At 40.6% G+C, this 12,176-nt stretch overlaps 1 non-coding gene across 1 annotated transcript; it reads left to right on the top strand.

The window, feature by feature from the left end:
* Window positions 1-10,858: 10,858 nt before the first annotated feature.
* trnat-ugu (transfer RNA threonine (anticodon UGU)) lies at window positions 10,859-10,934 on the top strand. The gene has a single exon. It is a non-coding gene; the product is annotated as a tRNA-Thr (tRNA).
* Window positions 10,935-12,176: the final 1,242 nt, after the last annotated feature.

Raw genomic sequence — 12,176 nt, 5'->3', positions numbered from 1 at the left:
CCTCCTGTTAATAACAAACTATAGTATACTAACCCCTCCTGTTAATAACAAACTCTACTACTACTAACCCCTCCTGTTAATAACAAACTATAGTATACTAACCCCTCCTGTTAATAACAAACTCTACTACTACTAACCCCTCCTGTTAATAAAAAACTCTACTATACTAACCCCTCCTGTTAATAACAAACTCTTCTATACTAACCCCTCCTGTTAATAACAAACTCTACTAATTCTAACCCTAACCCCTCCTGTTAATAACAAACTCTACTAAACTAACCCCTCCTGTTAATAACAAACTCTACTACTACTAACCCCTCCTGTTAATAACAAACTCTACTACTACTAACCCCTCCTGTTAATAACAAACTCTACTACTACTAACCCTAACCCCTCCTGTTAATAACAAACTCTACTATACTAACCCCTCATGTTAATAACAAACTCTACTACTACTAACCCCTCCTGTTAATAACAAACTCTACTACTACTAACCCCTCCTGTTAATAACAAACTATACTACTACTAACCCCTCCTGTTAATAACAAACTCTACTACTACTAACCCTAACCCCTCCTGTTAATAACAAACTCTACTACTACTAACCCCTCCTGTTAATGACAAACTCTACTATACTAACCCCTCCTGTTAATAACAAACTATACTACTACTAACCCCTCCTGTTAATAACAAACTCTACTACTACTAACCCCTCCTGTTAATAACAAACTCTACTATACTAACCCTAACCCCTCCTGTTAATAACAAACTCTACTACTACTAACCCCTCCTGTTAATAACAAACTATAGTATACTAACCCCTCCTGTTAATAACAAACTCTACTACTACTAACCCCTCCTGTTAATAACAAACTATAGTATACTAACCCCTCCTGTTAATAACAAACTCTACTACTACTAACCCCTCCTGTTAATAAAAAACTCTACTATACTAACCCCTCCTGTTAATAACAAACTCTTCTATACTAACCCCTCCTGTTAATAACAAACTCTACTAATTCTAACCCTAACCCCTCCTGTTAATAACAAACTCTACTAAACTAACCCCTCCTGTTAATAACAAACTCTACTACTACTAACCCCTCCTGTTAATAACAAACTCTACTACTACTAACCCCTCCTGTTAATAACAAACTCTACTACTACTAACCCTAACCCCTCCTGTTAATAACAAACTCTACTATACTAACCCCTCATGTTAATAACAAACTCTACTACTACTAACCCCTCCTGTTAATAACAAACTCTACTACTACTAACCCCTCCTGTTAATAACAAACTATACTACTACTAACCCCTCCTGTTAATAACAAACTCTACTACTACTAACCCTAACCCCTCCTGTTAATAACAAACTCTACTACTACTAACCCCTCCTGTTAATAACAAACTCTACTATACTAACCCCTCCTGTTAATAACAAACTCTACTACTACTACTAACCCCTCCTGTTAATAATAACTCTACTATACTAACCCCTCCTGTTAATAACAAACTCTACTACTACTAACCCCTCCTGTTAATTACAAACTCTACTACTACTAACCCCTCCTGTTAATAACAAACTCTACTACTACTAACCCTCTTGTTAATAACAAACTCTACTACTACTAACCCCTCCTGTTAATAACAAACTCTACTACTACTAACCCTAACCCCTCCTGTTAATAACAAACTCTACTACTACTAACCCCTCCTGTTAATAACAAACTCTACTATACTAACCCCTCCTGTTAATAACAAACTCTACTACTACTAACCCCTCCTGTTAATAACAAACTCTACTACTACTAACCCCTCCTGTTAATAACAAACTCTACTATACTAACCCTAACCCCTCCTGTTAATAACAAACTCTACTACTACTAACCCCTCCTGTTAATAACAAACTATAGTATACTAACCCCTCCTGTTAATAACAAACTCTACTACTACTAACCCCTCCTGTTAATAACAAACTATAGTATACTAACCCCTCCTGTTAATAACAAACTCTACTACTACTAACCCCTCCTGTTAATAAAAAACTCTACTATACTAACCCCTCCTGTTAATAACAAACTCTTCTATACTAACCCCTCCTGTTAATAACAAACTCTACTACTACTAACCCTAACCCCTCCTGTTAATAACAAACTCTACTAAACTAACCCCTCCTGTTAATAACAAACTCTACTAACCCTAACCCCTCCTGTTATTAACAAACTCTACTACTACTACTAACCCCTCCTGTTAATAACAAACTCTACTACTACTACTAACCCCTCCTGTTAATAACAAACTCTACTATACTAACCCCTCCTGTTAATAACAAACTCTACTACTACTAACCCCTCCTGTTAATAACAAACTCTACTATACTAACCCCTCCTGTTAATAACAAACTCTACTACTACTAACCCCTCCTGTTAATAACAAACTCTACTACTACTAACCCTAACCCCTCCTGTTAATAACAAACTCTACTACTACTAACCCCTCCTGTTAATAACAAACTCTTCTATACTAACCCCTCCTGTTAATAACAAACTCTACTACTACTACTAACCCCTCCTGTTAATAACAAACTCTACTATACTAACCCCTCCTGTTAATAACAAACTATACTACTACTAACCCTTCCTGTTAATAACAAACTCTACTACTACTAACCCTAACCCCTCCTGTTAATAACAAACTCTACTACTACTAACCCCTCCTGTTAATAACAAACTCTACTATACTAACCCCTCCTGTTAATAACAAACTCTACTACTACTACTAACCCCTCCTGTTAATAATAACTCTACTATACTAACCCCTCCTGTTAATAACAAACTCTACTACTACTAACCCCTCCTGTTAATTACAAACTCTACTACTACTAACCCCTCCTGTTAATAACAAACTCTACTACTACTAACCCTCTTGTTAATAACAAACTCTACTACTACTAACCCCTCCTGTTAATAACAAACTCTACTACTACTAACCCTAACCCCTCCTGTTAATAACAAACTCTACTACTACTAACCCCTCCTGTTAATGACAAACTCTACTATACTAACCCCTCCTGTTAATAACAAACTATACTACTACTAACCCCTCCTGTTAATAACAAACTCTACTACTACTAACCCCTCCTGTTAATAACAAACTCTACTATACTAACCCTAACCCCTCCTGTTAATAACAAACTCTACTACTACTAACCCCTCCTGTTAATAACAAACTATAGTATACTAACCCCTCCTGTTAATAACAAACTCTACTACTACTAACCCCTCCTGTTAATAACAAACTATAGTATACTAACCCCTCCTGTTAATAACAAACTCTACTACTACTAACCCCTCCTGTTAATAAAAAACTCTACTATACTAACCCCTCCTGTTAATAACAAACTCTTCTATACTAACCCCTCCTGTTAATAACAAACTCTACTACTACTAACCCTAACCCCTCCTGTTAATAACAAACTCTACTAAACTAACCCCTCCTGTTAATAACAAACTCTACTACTACTAACCCCTCCTGTTAATAACAAACTCTACTACTACTAACCCCTCCTGTTAATAACAAACTCTACTACTACTAACCCTAACCCCTCCTGTTAATAACAAACTCTACTATACTAACCCCTCCTGTTAATAACAAACTCTACTACTACTAACCCCTCCTGTTAATAACAAACTCTACTACTACTAACCCCTCCTGTTAATAACAAACTATACTACTACTAACCCCTCCTGTTAATAACAAACTCTACTACTACTAACCCTAACCCCTCCTGTTAATAACAAACTCTACTACTACTAACCCCTCCTGTTAATAACAAACTCTACTATACTAACCCCTCCTGTTAATAACAAACTCTACTACTACTACTAACCCCTCCTGTTAATAATAACTCTACTATACTAACCCCTCCTGTTAATAACAAACTCTACTACTACTAACCCTAACCCCTCCTGTTAATAACAAACTCTACTACTACTAACCCCTCCTGTTAATAACAAACTCTACTACTACTAACCCCTCCTGTTAATAACAAACTCTACTACTACTAACCCCTCCTGTTAATAACAAACTCTACTATACTAACCCTAACCCCTCCTGTTAATAACAAACTCTACTACTACTAACCCCTCCTGTTAATAACAAACTCTGCTACTACTAACCCTAACCCCTCCTGTTATTAACAAACTCTACTACTACTACTAACCCCTCCTGTTAATAACAAACTCTACTACTACTACTAAACCCTCCTGTTAATAACAAACTCTACTATACTAACCCCTCCTGTTAATAACAAACTCTACTACTACTAACCCCTCCTGTTAATAACAAACTCTACTATACTAACCCTAACCCCTCCTATTAATAACAAACTCTATTTTTAATATTGAATATTTAATCTTTCAAGACAAGATTTCAATATGTTCAATATGTTTGATCTTATGTAATACTATACTGCTGTCATGTCATTATATTTTACATCAGGACAAGTTTTACATTTAAATGTGTTTTCAGGGAGATTCTTTTTTCATAACATCTTATATACATGGATTATGTATGTGAGGATTAAAGCACAGGCTGAATGAATGGTGAAATGCTGTTCTCATCGAGCAAACACCACATTCCTGATTGATGTTATGAACATGGGTTATGTAAAATATTCAGATGTTAAAGAATACTGTCACTGCTTTAAGTTGACGTTCACCACCATATAATATAATACTGTCACTGCTTTAAATTGACATCCACCACCATAGAATATAATACTGTCACTGCTTTAAGTTGACGTTCACCACCATAGAATATATTACTGTCACTGCTTTAAGTTGACGTTCACCACCATAGAATATAATACTGTCACTGCTTTAAATTGACATCCACCACCATAGAATATAATACTGTCACTGCTTTAAGTTGACGTTCACCACCATAGAATATAATACTGTCACTGCTTTAAATTGACATCCACCACCATAGAATATAATACTGTCACTGCTTTAAATTGCCATTCACCACCATAGAATAAGAGGAATTAGAATGTGTATGTTCACAGCAGTCGGTAAAACTGAGAGGTGCTGCTGGTCTAGACCTCCCACTGAACCCTGTTTCGTAACATGTTTGAAATCAGACGTTGGAGTTGCATCAGGCCAGATTTCACGGAGGAGTCAGTCGTCAGACAGACAGACCTAGATCTCCTGAGGAGACATTTCCATGTCAAAAGGAAGATCGCTGAGATTGAATGTAAAGCAGTTTTCCACCTCTTTTCAAATATGATTTATTTTGGTAGTACCACACAGGAATAGAGATGTTAAATTGCATTTCCCCACATAAGACATCCTGATATTTCACCCTCTCCTCATCTAAAGCTTTATAAAAGCCTGTTAACTGTCAATCCACACATCTCAAGACAACAGGTTAGGTTTCCCAAATGGCACCCTATTCCCTATATAGTGCACTACTATGGCACCCTATTCCCTATATAACACACTGCTGTGGCACCCTATTCCCTATATAGCGCACTACTGTGGCACCCTATTCCCTATATAGTGCACTACTATGGCACCCTATTCCCTGTATAGTGCATTACTATGGCACCCTATTCCCTATATAGTGCACTACTATGGCACCCTATTCCCTGTATTCCCTGTATTTCCTGTATGGCACCCTATTCCCTGTATAGTGCATTACTATGGCACCCCATTCCCTGTATAGTGCATTACTATGGCACCCTATTCCCTATATAGCGCACTACTGTGGCACCCTGTTCCCTATATAGTGCACTACTATGGCACCCTATTCCCTGTATAGTGCACTACTGTGGCACCCTATTCCCTATATAGTGCACTACTATGGCACCCTATTCCCTGTATATTGCACTTCTGTGGCACCCTATTCCCTATATAGTGCACTACTATGGCACCCTATTCCCTGTATTCCCTGTATTTCCTGTATGGCACCCTATTCCCTGTATAGTGCATTACTATAGTCAAATCTCTGAGTATATCATGTTCAATAAATTGATTGAGATCTATTTTGCTACTTGTAGGCTACTGTCTGTAATTTGTCTCAATATATTTCATGATTTGTAGCCTAGCATCTGCGCAATGATGTGACAAATCTGGGATTTAGTGCATTTGTGTTGGGTAAGCAAAACATTAGAATAAGCCGCCTCAACATTCACAGCCGTAGGGGGGCTCCCGAGTGGCGCAGCGGTCTAAGACACTGCATCTCAGTGCTAGAGGCGTCACTACAGACCCTGGTTCCATTCCAGGCTGTATCACAGCGGTCTAAGACACTGCATCTCAGTGCTAGAGGCATCACTACAGACCCTGGTTCCATTCCAGGCTGTATCACAGCGGTCTAAGACACTGCATCTCAGTGCTAGAGGCGTCACTACAGACCCTGGTTCCATTCCAGGCTGTATCACAGCGGTCTAAGACACTGCATCTCAGTGCATTGAGGTGTCACTACAGACACCCTGGTTCAAATCCAGGCTGTATCACAATCGGCTGTGATTGGGAGTCCCATAGGGCAGCGGCACACAATTGGCCCAGTGTCGTCCGGGTTTGGCCCGGGGTCGGCTGTCATTGTAAATAAGAATTTGTTCTTAACTGACTTGCCTAGTTAAATAAAGGATAAATGAAAAACAATGTATAATGTGGTAATGCTGTAACTACCTAGCAGCTGATCTGTTGTCATTATTGTGAAGTGATTCTAATGTTAAGGTAAGATTTGAGTTGAGAATGCTGTTCTGAGAACAGACCTACCTCTCTATCCTATCAGCATCAACACATGCTCCAACAACGTACTTAGCGACCGTTCCCTCTGCGTGGTGTTTAGGGAAACTCCATTTTACATCTTCAGGCCGTTATAGGAAAGACGAGTTGTTAAAACAATCGTGAGCCTAACGTCCAGCGCTGTCGTGAAACAGGGCCCAGGGCCATGGTCAAAAGTAGTGCACTATATAGGGAATAGGGTGCTAATGGGGATGTATCCCAACAGGTATCAGTCATAAGAGCCCTCCTGATGCTCCATGAAATTGTCACACCCTGATGTGTTTCACCTGTCTTTGTGCTTGTCTCCACCCCCCTCCAGGTGTCGGCCATCTTCCTTATCCCCTGTGTATTTATACCCGTGTTCTCTGTTTGTCTGTTGCCAGTTCGTTTTGTTTTGTGAAACCTACCAGCATTTGTTCCTCTGCTCCTGCCTGTTGTTGCTCCTGTTTTCTAGTCCTTCCTGGTTTTGACAGTTCTGCCTGCCCTGACCCTGAGACTGCCTGCCGTTCTGGACTCTTTGCACCCTTTCTGGATTATTGACCTCTGGCTGCCTTTGACCTGTCGTTTGCCTGCCCCTGTACTAGAAATACACTTTTGTTTCTTCATCTATGGTGCTATCTACCACCCAGAACATTTATATTTACCATGTTTATGTTATCTATGGTGTTATCTACCTCCCAGAACCTTTATATTAACCATGTTTATGTTATCTATGGTGTTATCTACCTCCCAGAACCTTTATATTAACCATGTTTATGTTATCTATGGTGTTATCTACCTCCCAGAACATTTATATTAACCATGTTTATGTTATCTATGGTGTTATCTACCTCCCAGAACCTTTATATTAACCATGTTTATGTTATCTATGGTGTTATCTACCTCCCAGAACATTTATATTAACCATGTTTATGTTATCTATGGTGTTATCTACCTCCCAGAACCTTTATATTAACCATGTTTATGTTATCTATGGTGTTATCTACCTCCCAGAACCTTTATATTAACCATGTTTATGTTATCTATGGTGTTATCTACCTCCCAGAACATTTATATTAACCATGTGTATGCTATCTATGGTGTTATCTATCTCCCAGAACCTTTATATTAACCATGTTTATGTTATCTATGGTGTTATCTACCTCCCAGAACCTTTATATTAACCATGTTTATGTTATCTATGGTGTTATCTACCTCCCAGAACCTTTATATTAACCATGTTTATGCTATCTATGGTGTTATCTACCTCCCAGAACCTTTATATTAACCATGTTTATGTTATCTATGGTGTTATCTACCTCCCAGAACCTTTATATTAACCATGTTTATGCTATCTATGGTGTTATCTATCTCCCAGAACCTTTATATTAACCATGTTTATGCTATCTATGGTGCTATCTACCACCCAGAACCTTGGGAAAATACCAACACCTTGAAAGTCAAAAGGAAAGCTGAAGCCAGACTCAAGGTGTTTTAACATAAACATTGCCTACAAGGCTGTGGGGGGGGGGGGGTAACACTGCTTCCATTCCAGACTGTATCATAGCGGTCTGCCTGAACATATTCAGTGATCCTGACTGAACATAAATCCTCTGAGGGTTTTTACTCTTTACTTGACTGTTTTCTATAGCAGGAACCTTTCTCTGCCATGTCATCTCTCTCTGCCACCTCTTCTCTCTCTGCCACCTCTTCTCTCTCTGCCACCTCAACTCTCTCTGCCACGTCCACTCTCTCTGCCACCTCACCTCTCTCTGCCACGTCACCTCTCTCTGCCACGTCACCTCTCTCTGCCACCTGACCTCTCTCTGCCACCTGTTCTCTCTCTGCCACGTCACCTCTCTCTGCCACCTCACCTCTCTCTGCCACCTGTTCTCTCTCTGCCACCTCACCTCTCTCTGCCACGTCACCTCTCTCTGCCACGTCACCTCTCTCTGCCACGTCACCTCTCTCTGCCACCTATTCTCTCTCTGCCACCTCACCTCTCTCTGCTACCTCACCTCTCTCTGCCAACTCACCTCTCTCTGCCACCCACCTCTCTCTGCCACCCCAACTCTCTCTGCCACCCCAACTCTCTCTGCCACTCCCACCTGTCTCTGCCTCCCTCCACTCTCTCTGCCTCCCCCTCTCTCTCTGCCTCCCCCACCGTCACCTCTCTTTGCCTCCCCCTCTCTCTCTGCCTCTCTCTCTGCCTCCCTCCACTCTCTCTGCCACCCCCACCGTCACCTCTCTCTGCCTCCCCCTCTCTCTCTGCCTCCCTCCACTCTCTCTGCCACCTCCCTCTCTCTGCCTCCCCCACACCACCTCAATCTATAAAAAACAGCATTGGCTCCTGTGTGATGTATAGTGACCTTTCTATTCACTGTGTGTACTCTGGGCCTTGCCTGGTGTGACTGTGAAGGTTGAACACACATTGGACTCTGTCACACACACACACACACACACACACACACACACACACACACACACACACACACACACACACACACACACACACACACACATACACACATACATACACACACACACACACACACACACACACACACACACACACACACACACACACACACACACACACACACACACACACACACACACACACACACACGTCCGTCTAGGGGACCTGACTCACAGACCCACAGTAACTCTCCTTGATGGCACTTGACTTCTCTCCATCTCAGCTTCCATAGCAATAAAAACGGAGCCAGACAGTATTTCAGATCACATAGGGCTGTTCAGGTTCACAAACCAACAGCTTGGTATGTGAATAGAGAGTCTAGTAACTATAGCTGTAGAGACTGTAGAAGCTGGTCTCTGCAGTAAACCAACAGCTTGTTATGTGAATAGAGAGTCTAGTTACTATAGCTGTAGAGACTGTAGGAGCTGGTCTCTGCAGAAAAACCAACAGCTTGTTATGTGAATAGAGAGTCTAGTTACTATAGCTGTAGAGACTGTAGGAGCTGGTCTCAGCAGTAAACCAACAGCTTGTTATGTGAATAGAGAGTTTAGTTACTATAGCTGTAGAGACTGTAGGAGCTAGTCTCAGCAGTAAACCAACAGCTTGTTATGTGAATAGAGAGTTTAGTTACTATAGCTGTAGAGACTGTAGGAGCTGGTCTCAGCAGTAAACCAACAGCTTGTTATGTGAATAGAGAGTTTAGTTACTATAGCTGTAGAGACTGTAGGAGCTGGTCTCAGCAGTAAACCAACAGCTTGTTATGTGAATAGAGAGTTTAGTTACTATAGCTGTAGAGACTGTAGGAGCTGGTCTCTGCAGTAAACCAACAGCTTGTTATGTGAATAGAGAGTGTAGTTACTATAGCTGTAGAGACTGTAGGAGCTGGTCTCAGCAGTAAAGCAACAGCTTGTTATGTGAATAGAGAGTTTAGTTACTATAGCTGTAGAGACTGTAGGAGCTGGTCTCTGCAGTAAACCAACAGCTTGTTATGTGAATAGAGAGTCTAGTTACTATAGCTGTAGAGACTGTAGGAGCTGGTCTCAGCAGTAAACCAACAGCTTGTTATGTGAATAGAGAGTGTAGTTACTATAGCTGTAGAGACTGTAGGAGCTGGTCTCAGCAGTAAACCAACAGCTTGTTATGTGAATAGAGAGTCTAGTTACTATAGCTGTAGAGACTGTAGGAGCTGGTCTCAGCAGTAAACCAACAGCTTGTTATGTGAATAGAGAGTTTAGTTACTATAGCTGTAGAGACTGTAGGAGCTAGTCTCAGCAGTAAACCAACAGCTTGTTATGTGAATAGAGAGTTTAGTTACTATAGCTGTAGAGACTGTAGGAGCTGGTCTCAGCAGTAAACCAACAGCTTGTTATGTGAATAGAGTGTGTAGTTACTATAGCTGTAGAGACTGTAGGAGCTGGTCTCAGCAGTAAACCAACAGCTTGTTATGTGAATAGAGAGTTTAGTTACTATAGCTGTAGAGACTGTAGGAGCTGGTCTCACTCTCAGTGTCAACCTGTTTGTCTTTGATTTTATAATAATGTATAGTCATACTCATGCTGTGCCCTTAAGCTGCAGCGGCATTGAGACACCTTCGGTTGTATTCTTCGTCTTCCCTGTGGCTCAGTTGGTAGAGCATGGTGTTTGTGACGCCAGGGTTGTGGGTTCGATTCCCACGGGGGGCCAGTAGGAAGAAGAAACAAAAATACATGAAATGTCTGCATTCACTACTGTAAATCACTCTGGATAAGAGTGTCTGCTAAATGACTAAAATGTGAATTTATTCTTATCATTCTGAGATAATGTAGCTATATCGAGTCCTTTGGTATTCCATGTATAGCATCTGAGTCGAGACGCTGATCTAGGATCAGCGTTGCCTTTTAGATCATAATGAATGAGAGTATTATGGAAAAGGAGGGCCTGATCCTAGATCATCACTTCTACTACTCCTACTACTAGGAACTAGTACTTCATACATACAGGCCCAGGACATCATGCATCTGAAGACATGGATTTAAAGTTTCACTTTAGGTGTGTTACCTTGTATAATGTTCATTTTAACCTTAGGAGGTGGTTAATTTTTATTATTTTTACCAAATCTCTATTTTTGTTGACATTCTGAACTTTATCCGCAATGTTATATTCCATTTTGTTGGACTCTAGCAATATATTTCTGTGTGCGAGCATGAATAAATACAAATACACTTCCTTGACAACAGCTCTGCAAAGCGAAGCGCAAGAAGTATAAATGCCCTGACTTCTGCAGAGGCCATATCACCATAAATGCTGCACGCCCAATGCAGACGTCGGATTGACATCTCAGCGCCTTTTAAGAAGAAAAAACGAGGTCCTGAAGAGACCACGGGAACCAAACGGAAGCAATCAGGATGAAACGGGGAGAGATCTACCTAAATGTGTCCAATAAAAACTCTTGTTTTTCGTAGCAAAACATTTTACTTCCGTGTGCGCTAATGAATACACCCGATGTTGAGTCCACTGCTCCGTGTTGTGGTTGGGGAGAATTCACTCCTCCATATATCTCTCCTGACATTCAATCTATAAAGATAAATCATTTTAAGGGCTGCTGCTTTCCCAGCCCAGGGGAACCTGTATTGTTTCAAACTCTGATCATGTATTATAGACAAAGTAAGTCTGGTGGGTAGAAAAAAAAATTCCAGGAAACTTTCTTATGTAGGTCTACAACAATGTCCATTATAGATATGCTAGACTTTGTCTGCATCCCAAATCGCAGCCTATTCCCTATATTTTAGTCATTTTGCAGACACTCTTATCCAGAGTGACTTACGGTAGTGCATGCATACATTTCATACATTTTTCCCCGTACTGGTCCCCCGTGGGAATCGAACCCACAACCCTGGCGTTGCAAACACCATGCTCTATCAACTGAGCCACACGGGACCCTAATG

Source organism: Salmo salar, chromosome 01 (assembly GCF_965601325.2).
Source record: "Salmo salar chromosome 01, fSalSal1, whole genome shotgun sequence".
Taxonomy (NCBI): Eukaryota; Metazoa; Chordata; class Actinopteri; order Salmoniformes; family Salmonidae; genus Salmo; species Salmo salar.
The sequence above is the reverse complement of the archived record's forward strand: the minus strand, read 5'-3'. Positions and strand labels throughout refer to the sequence as shown.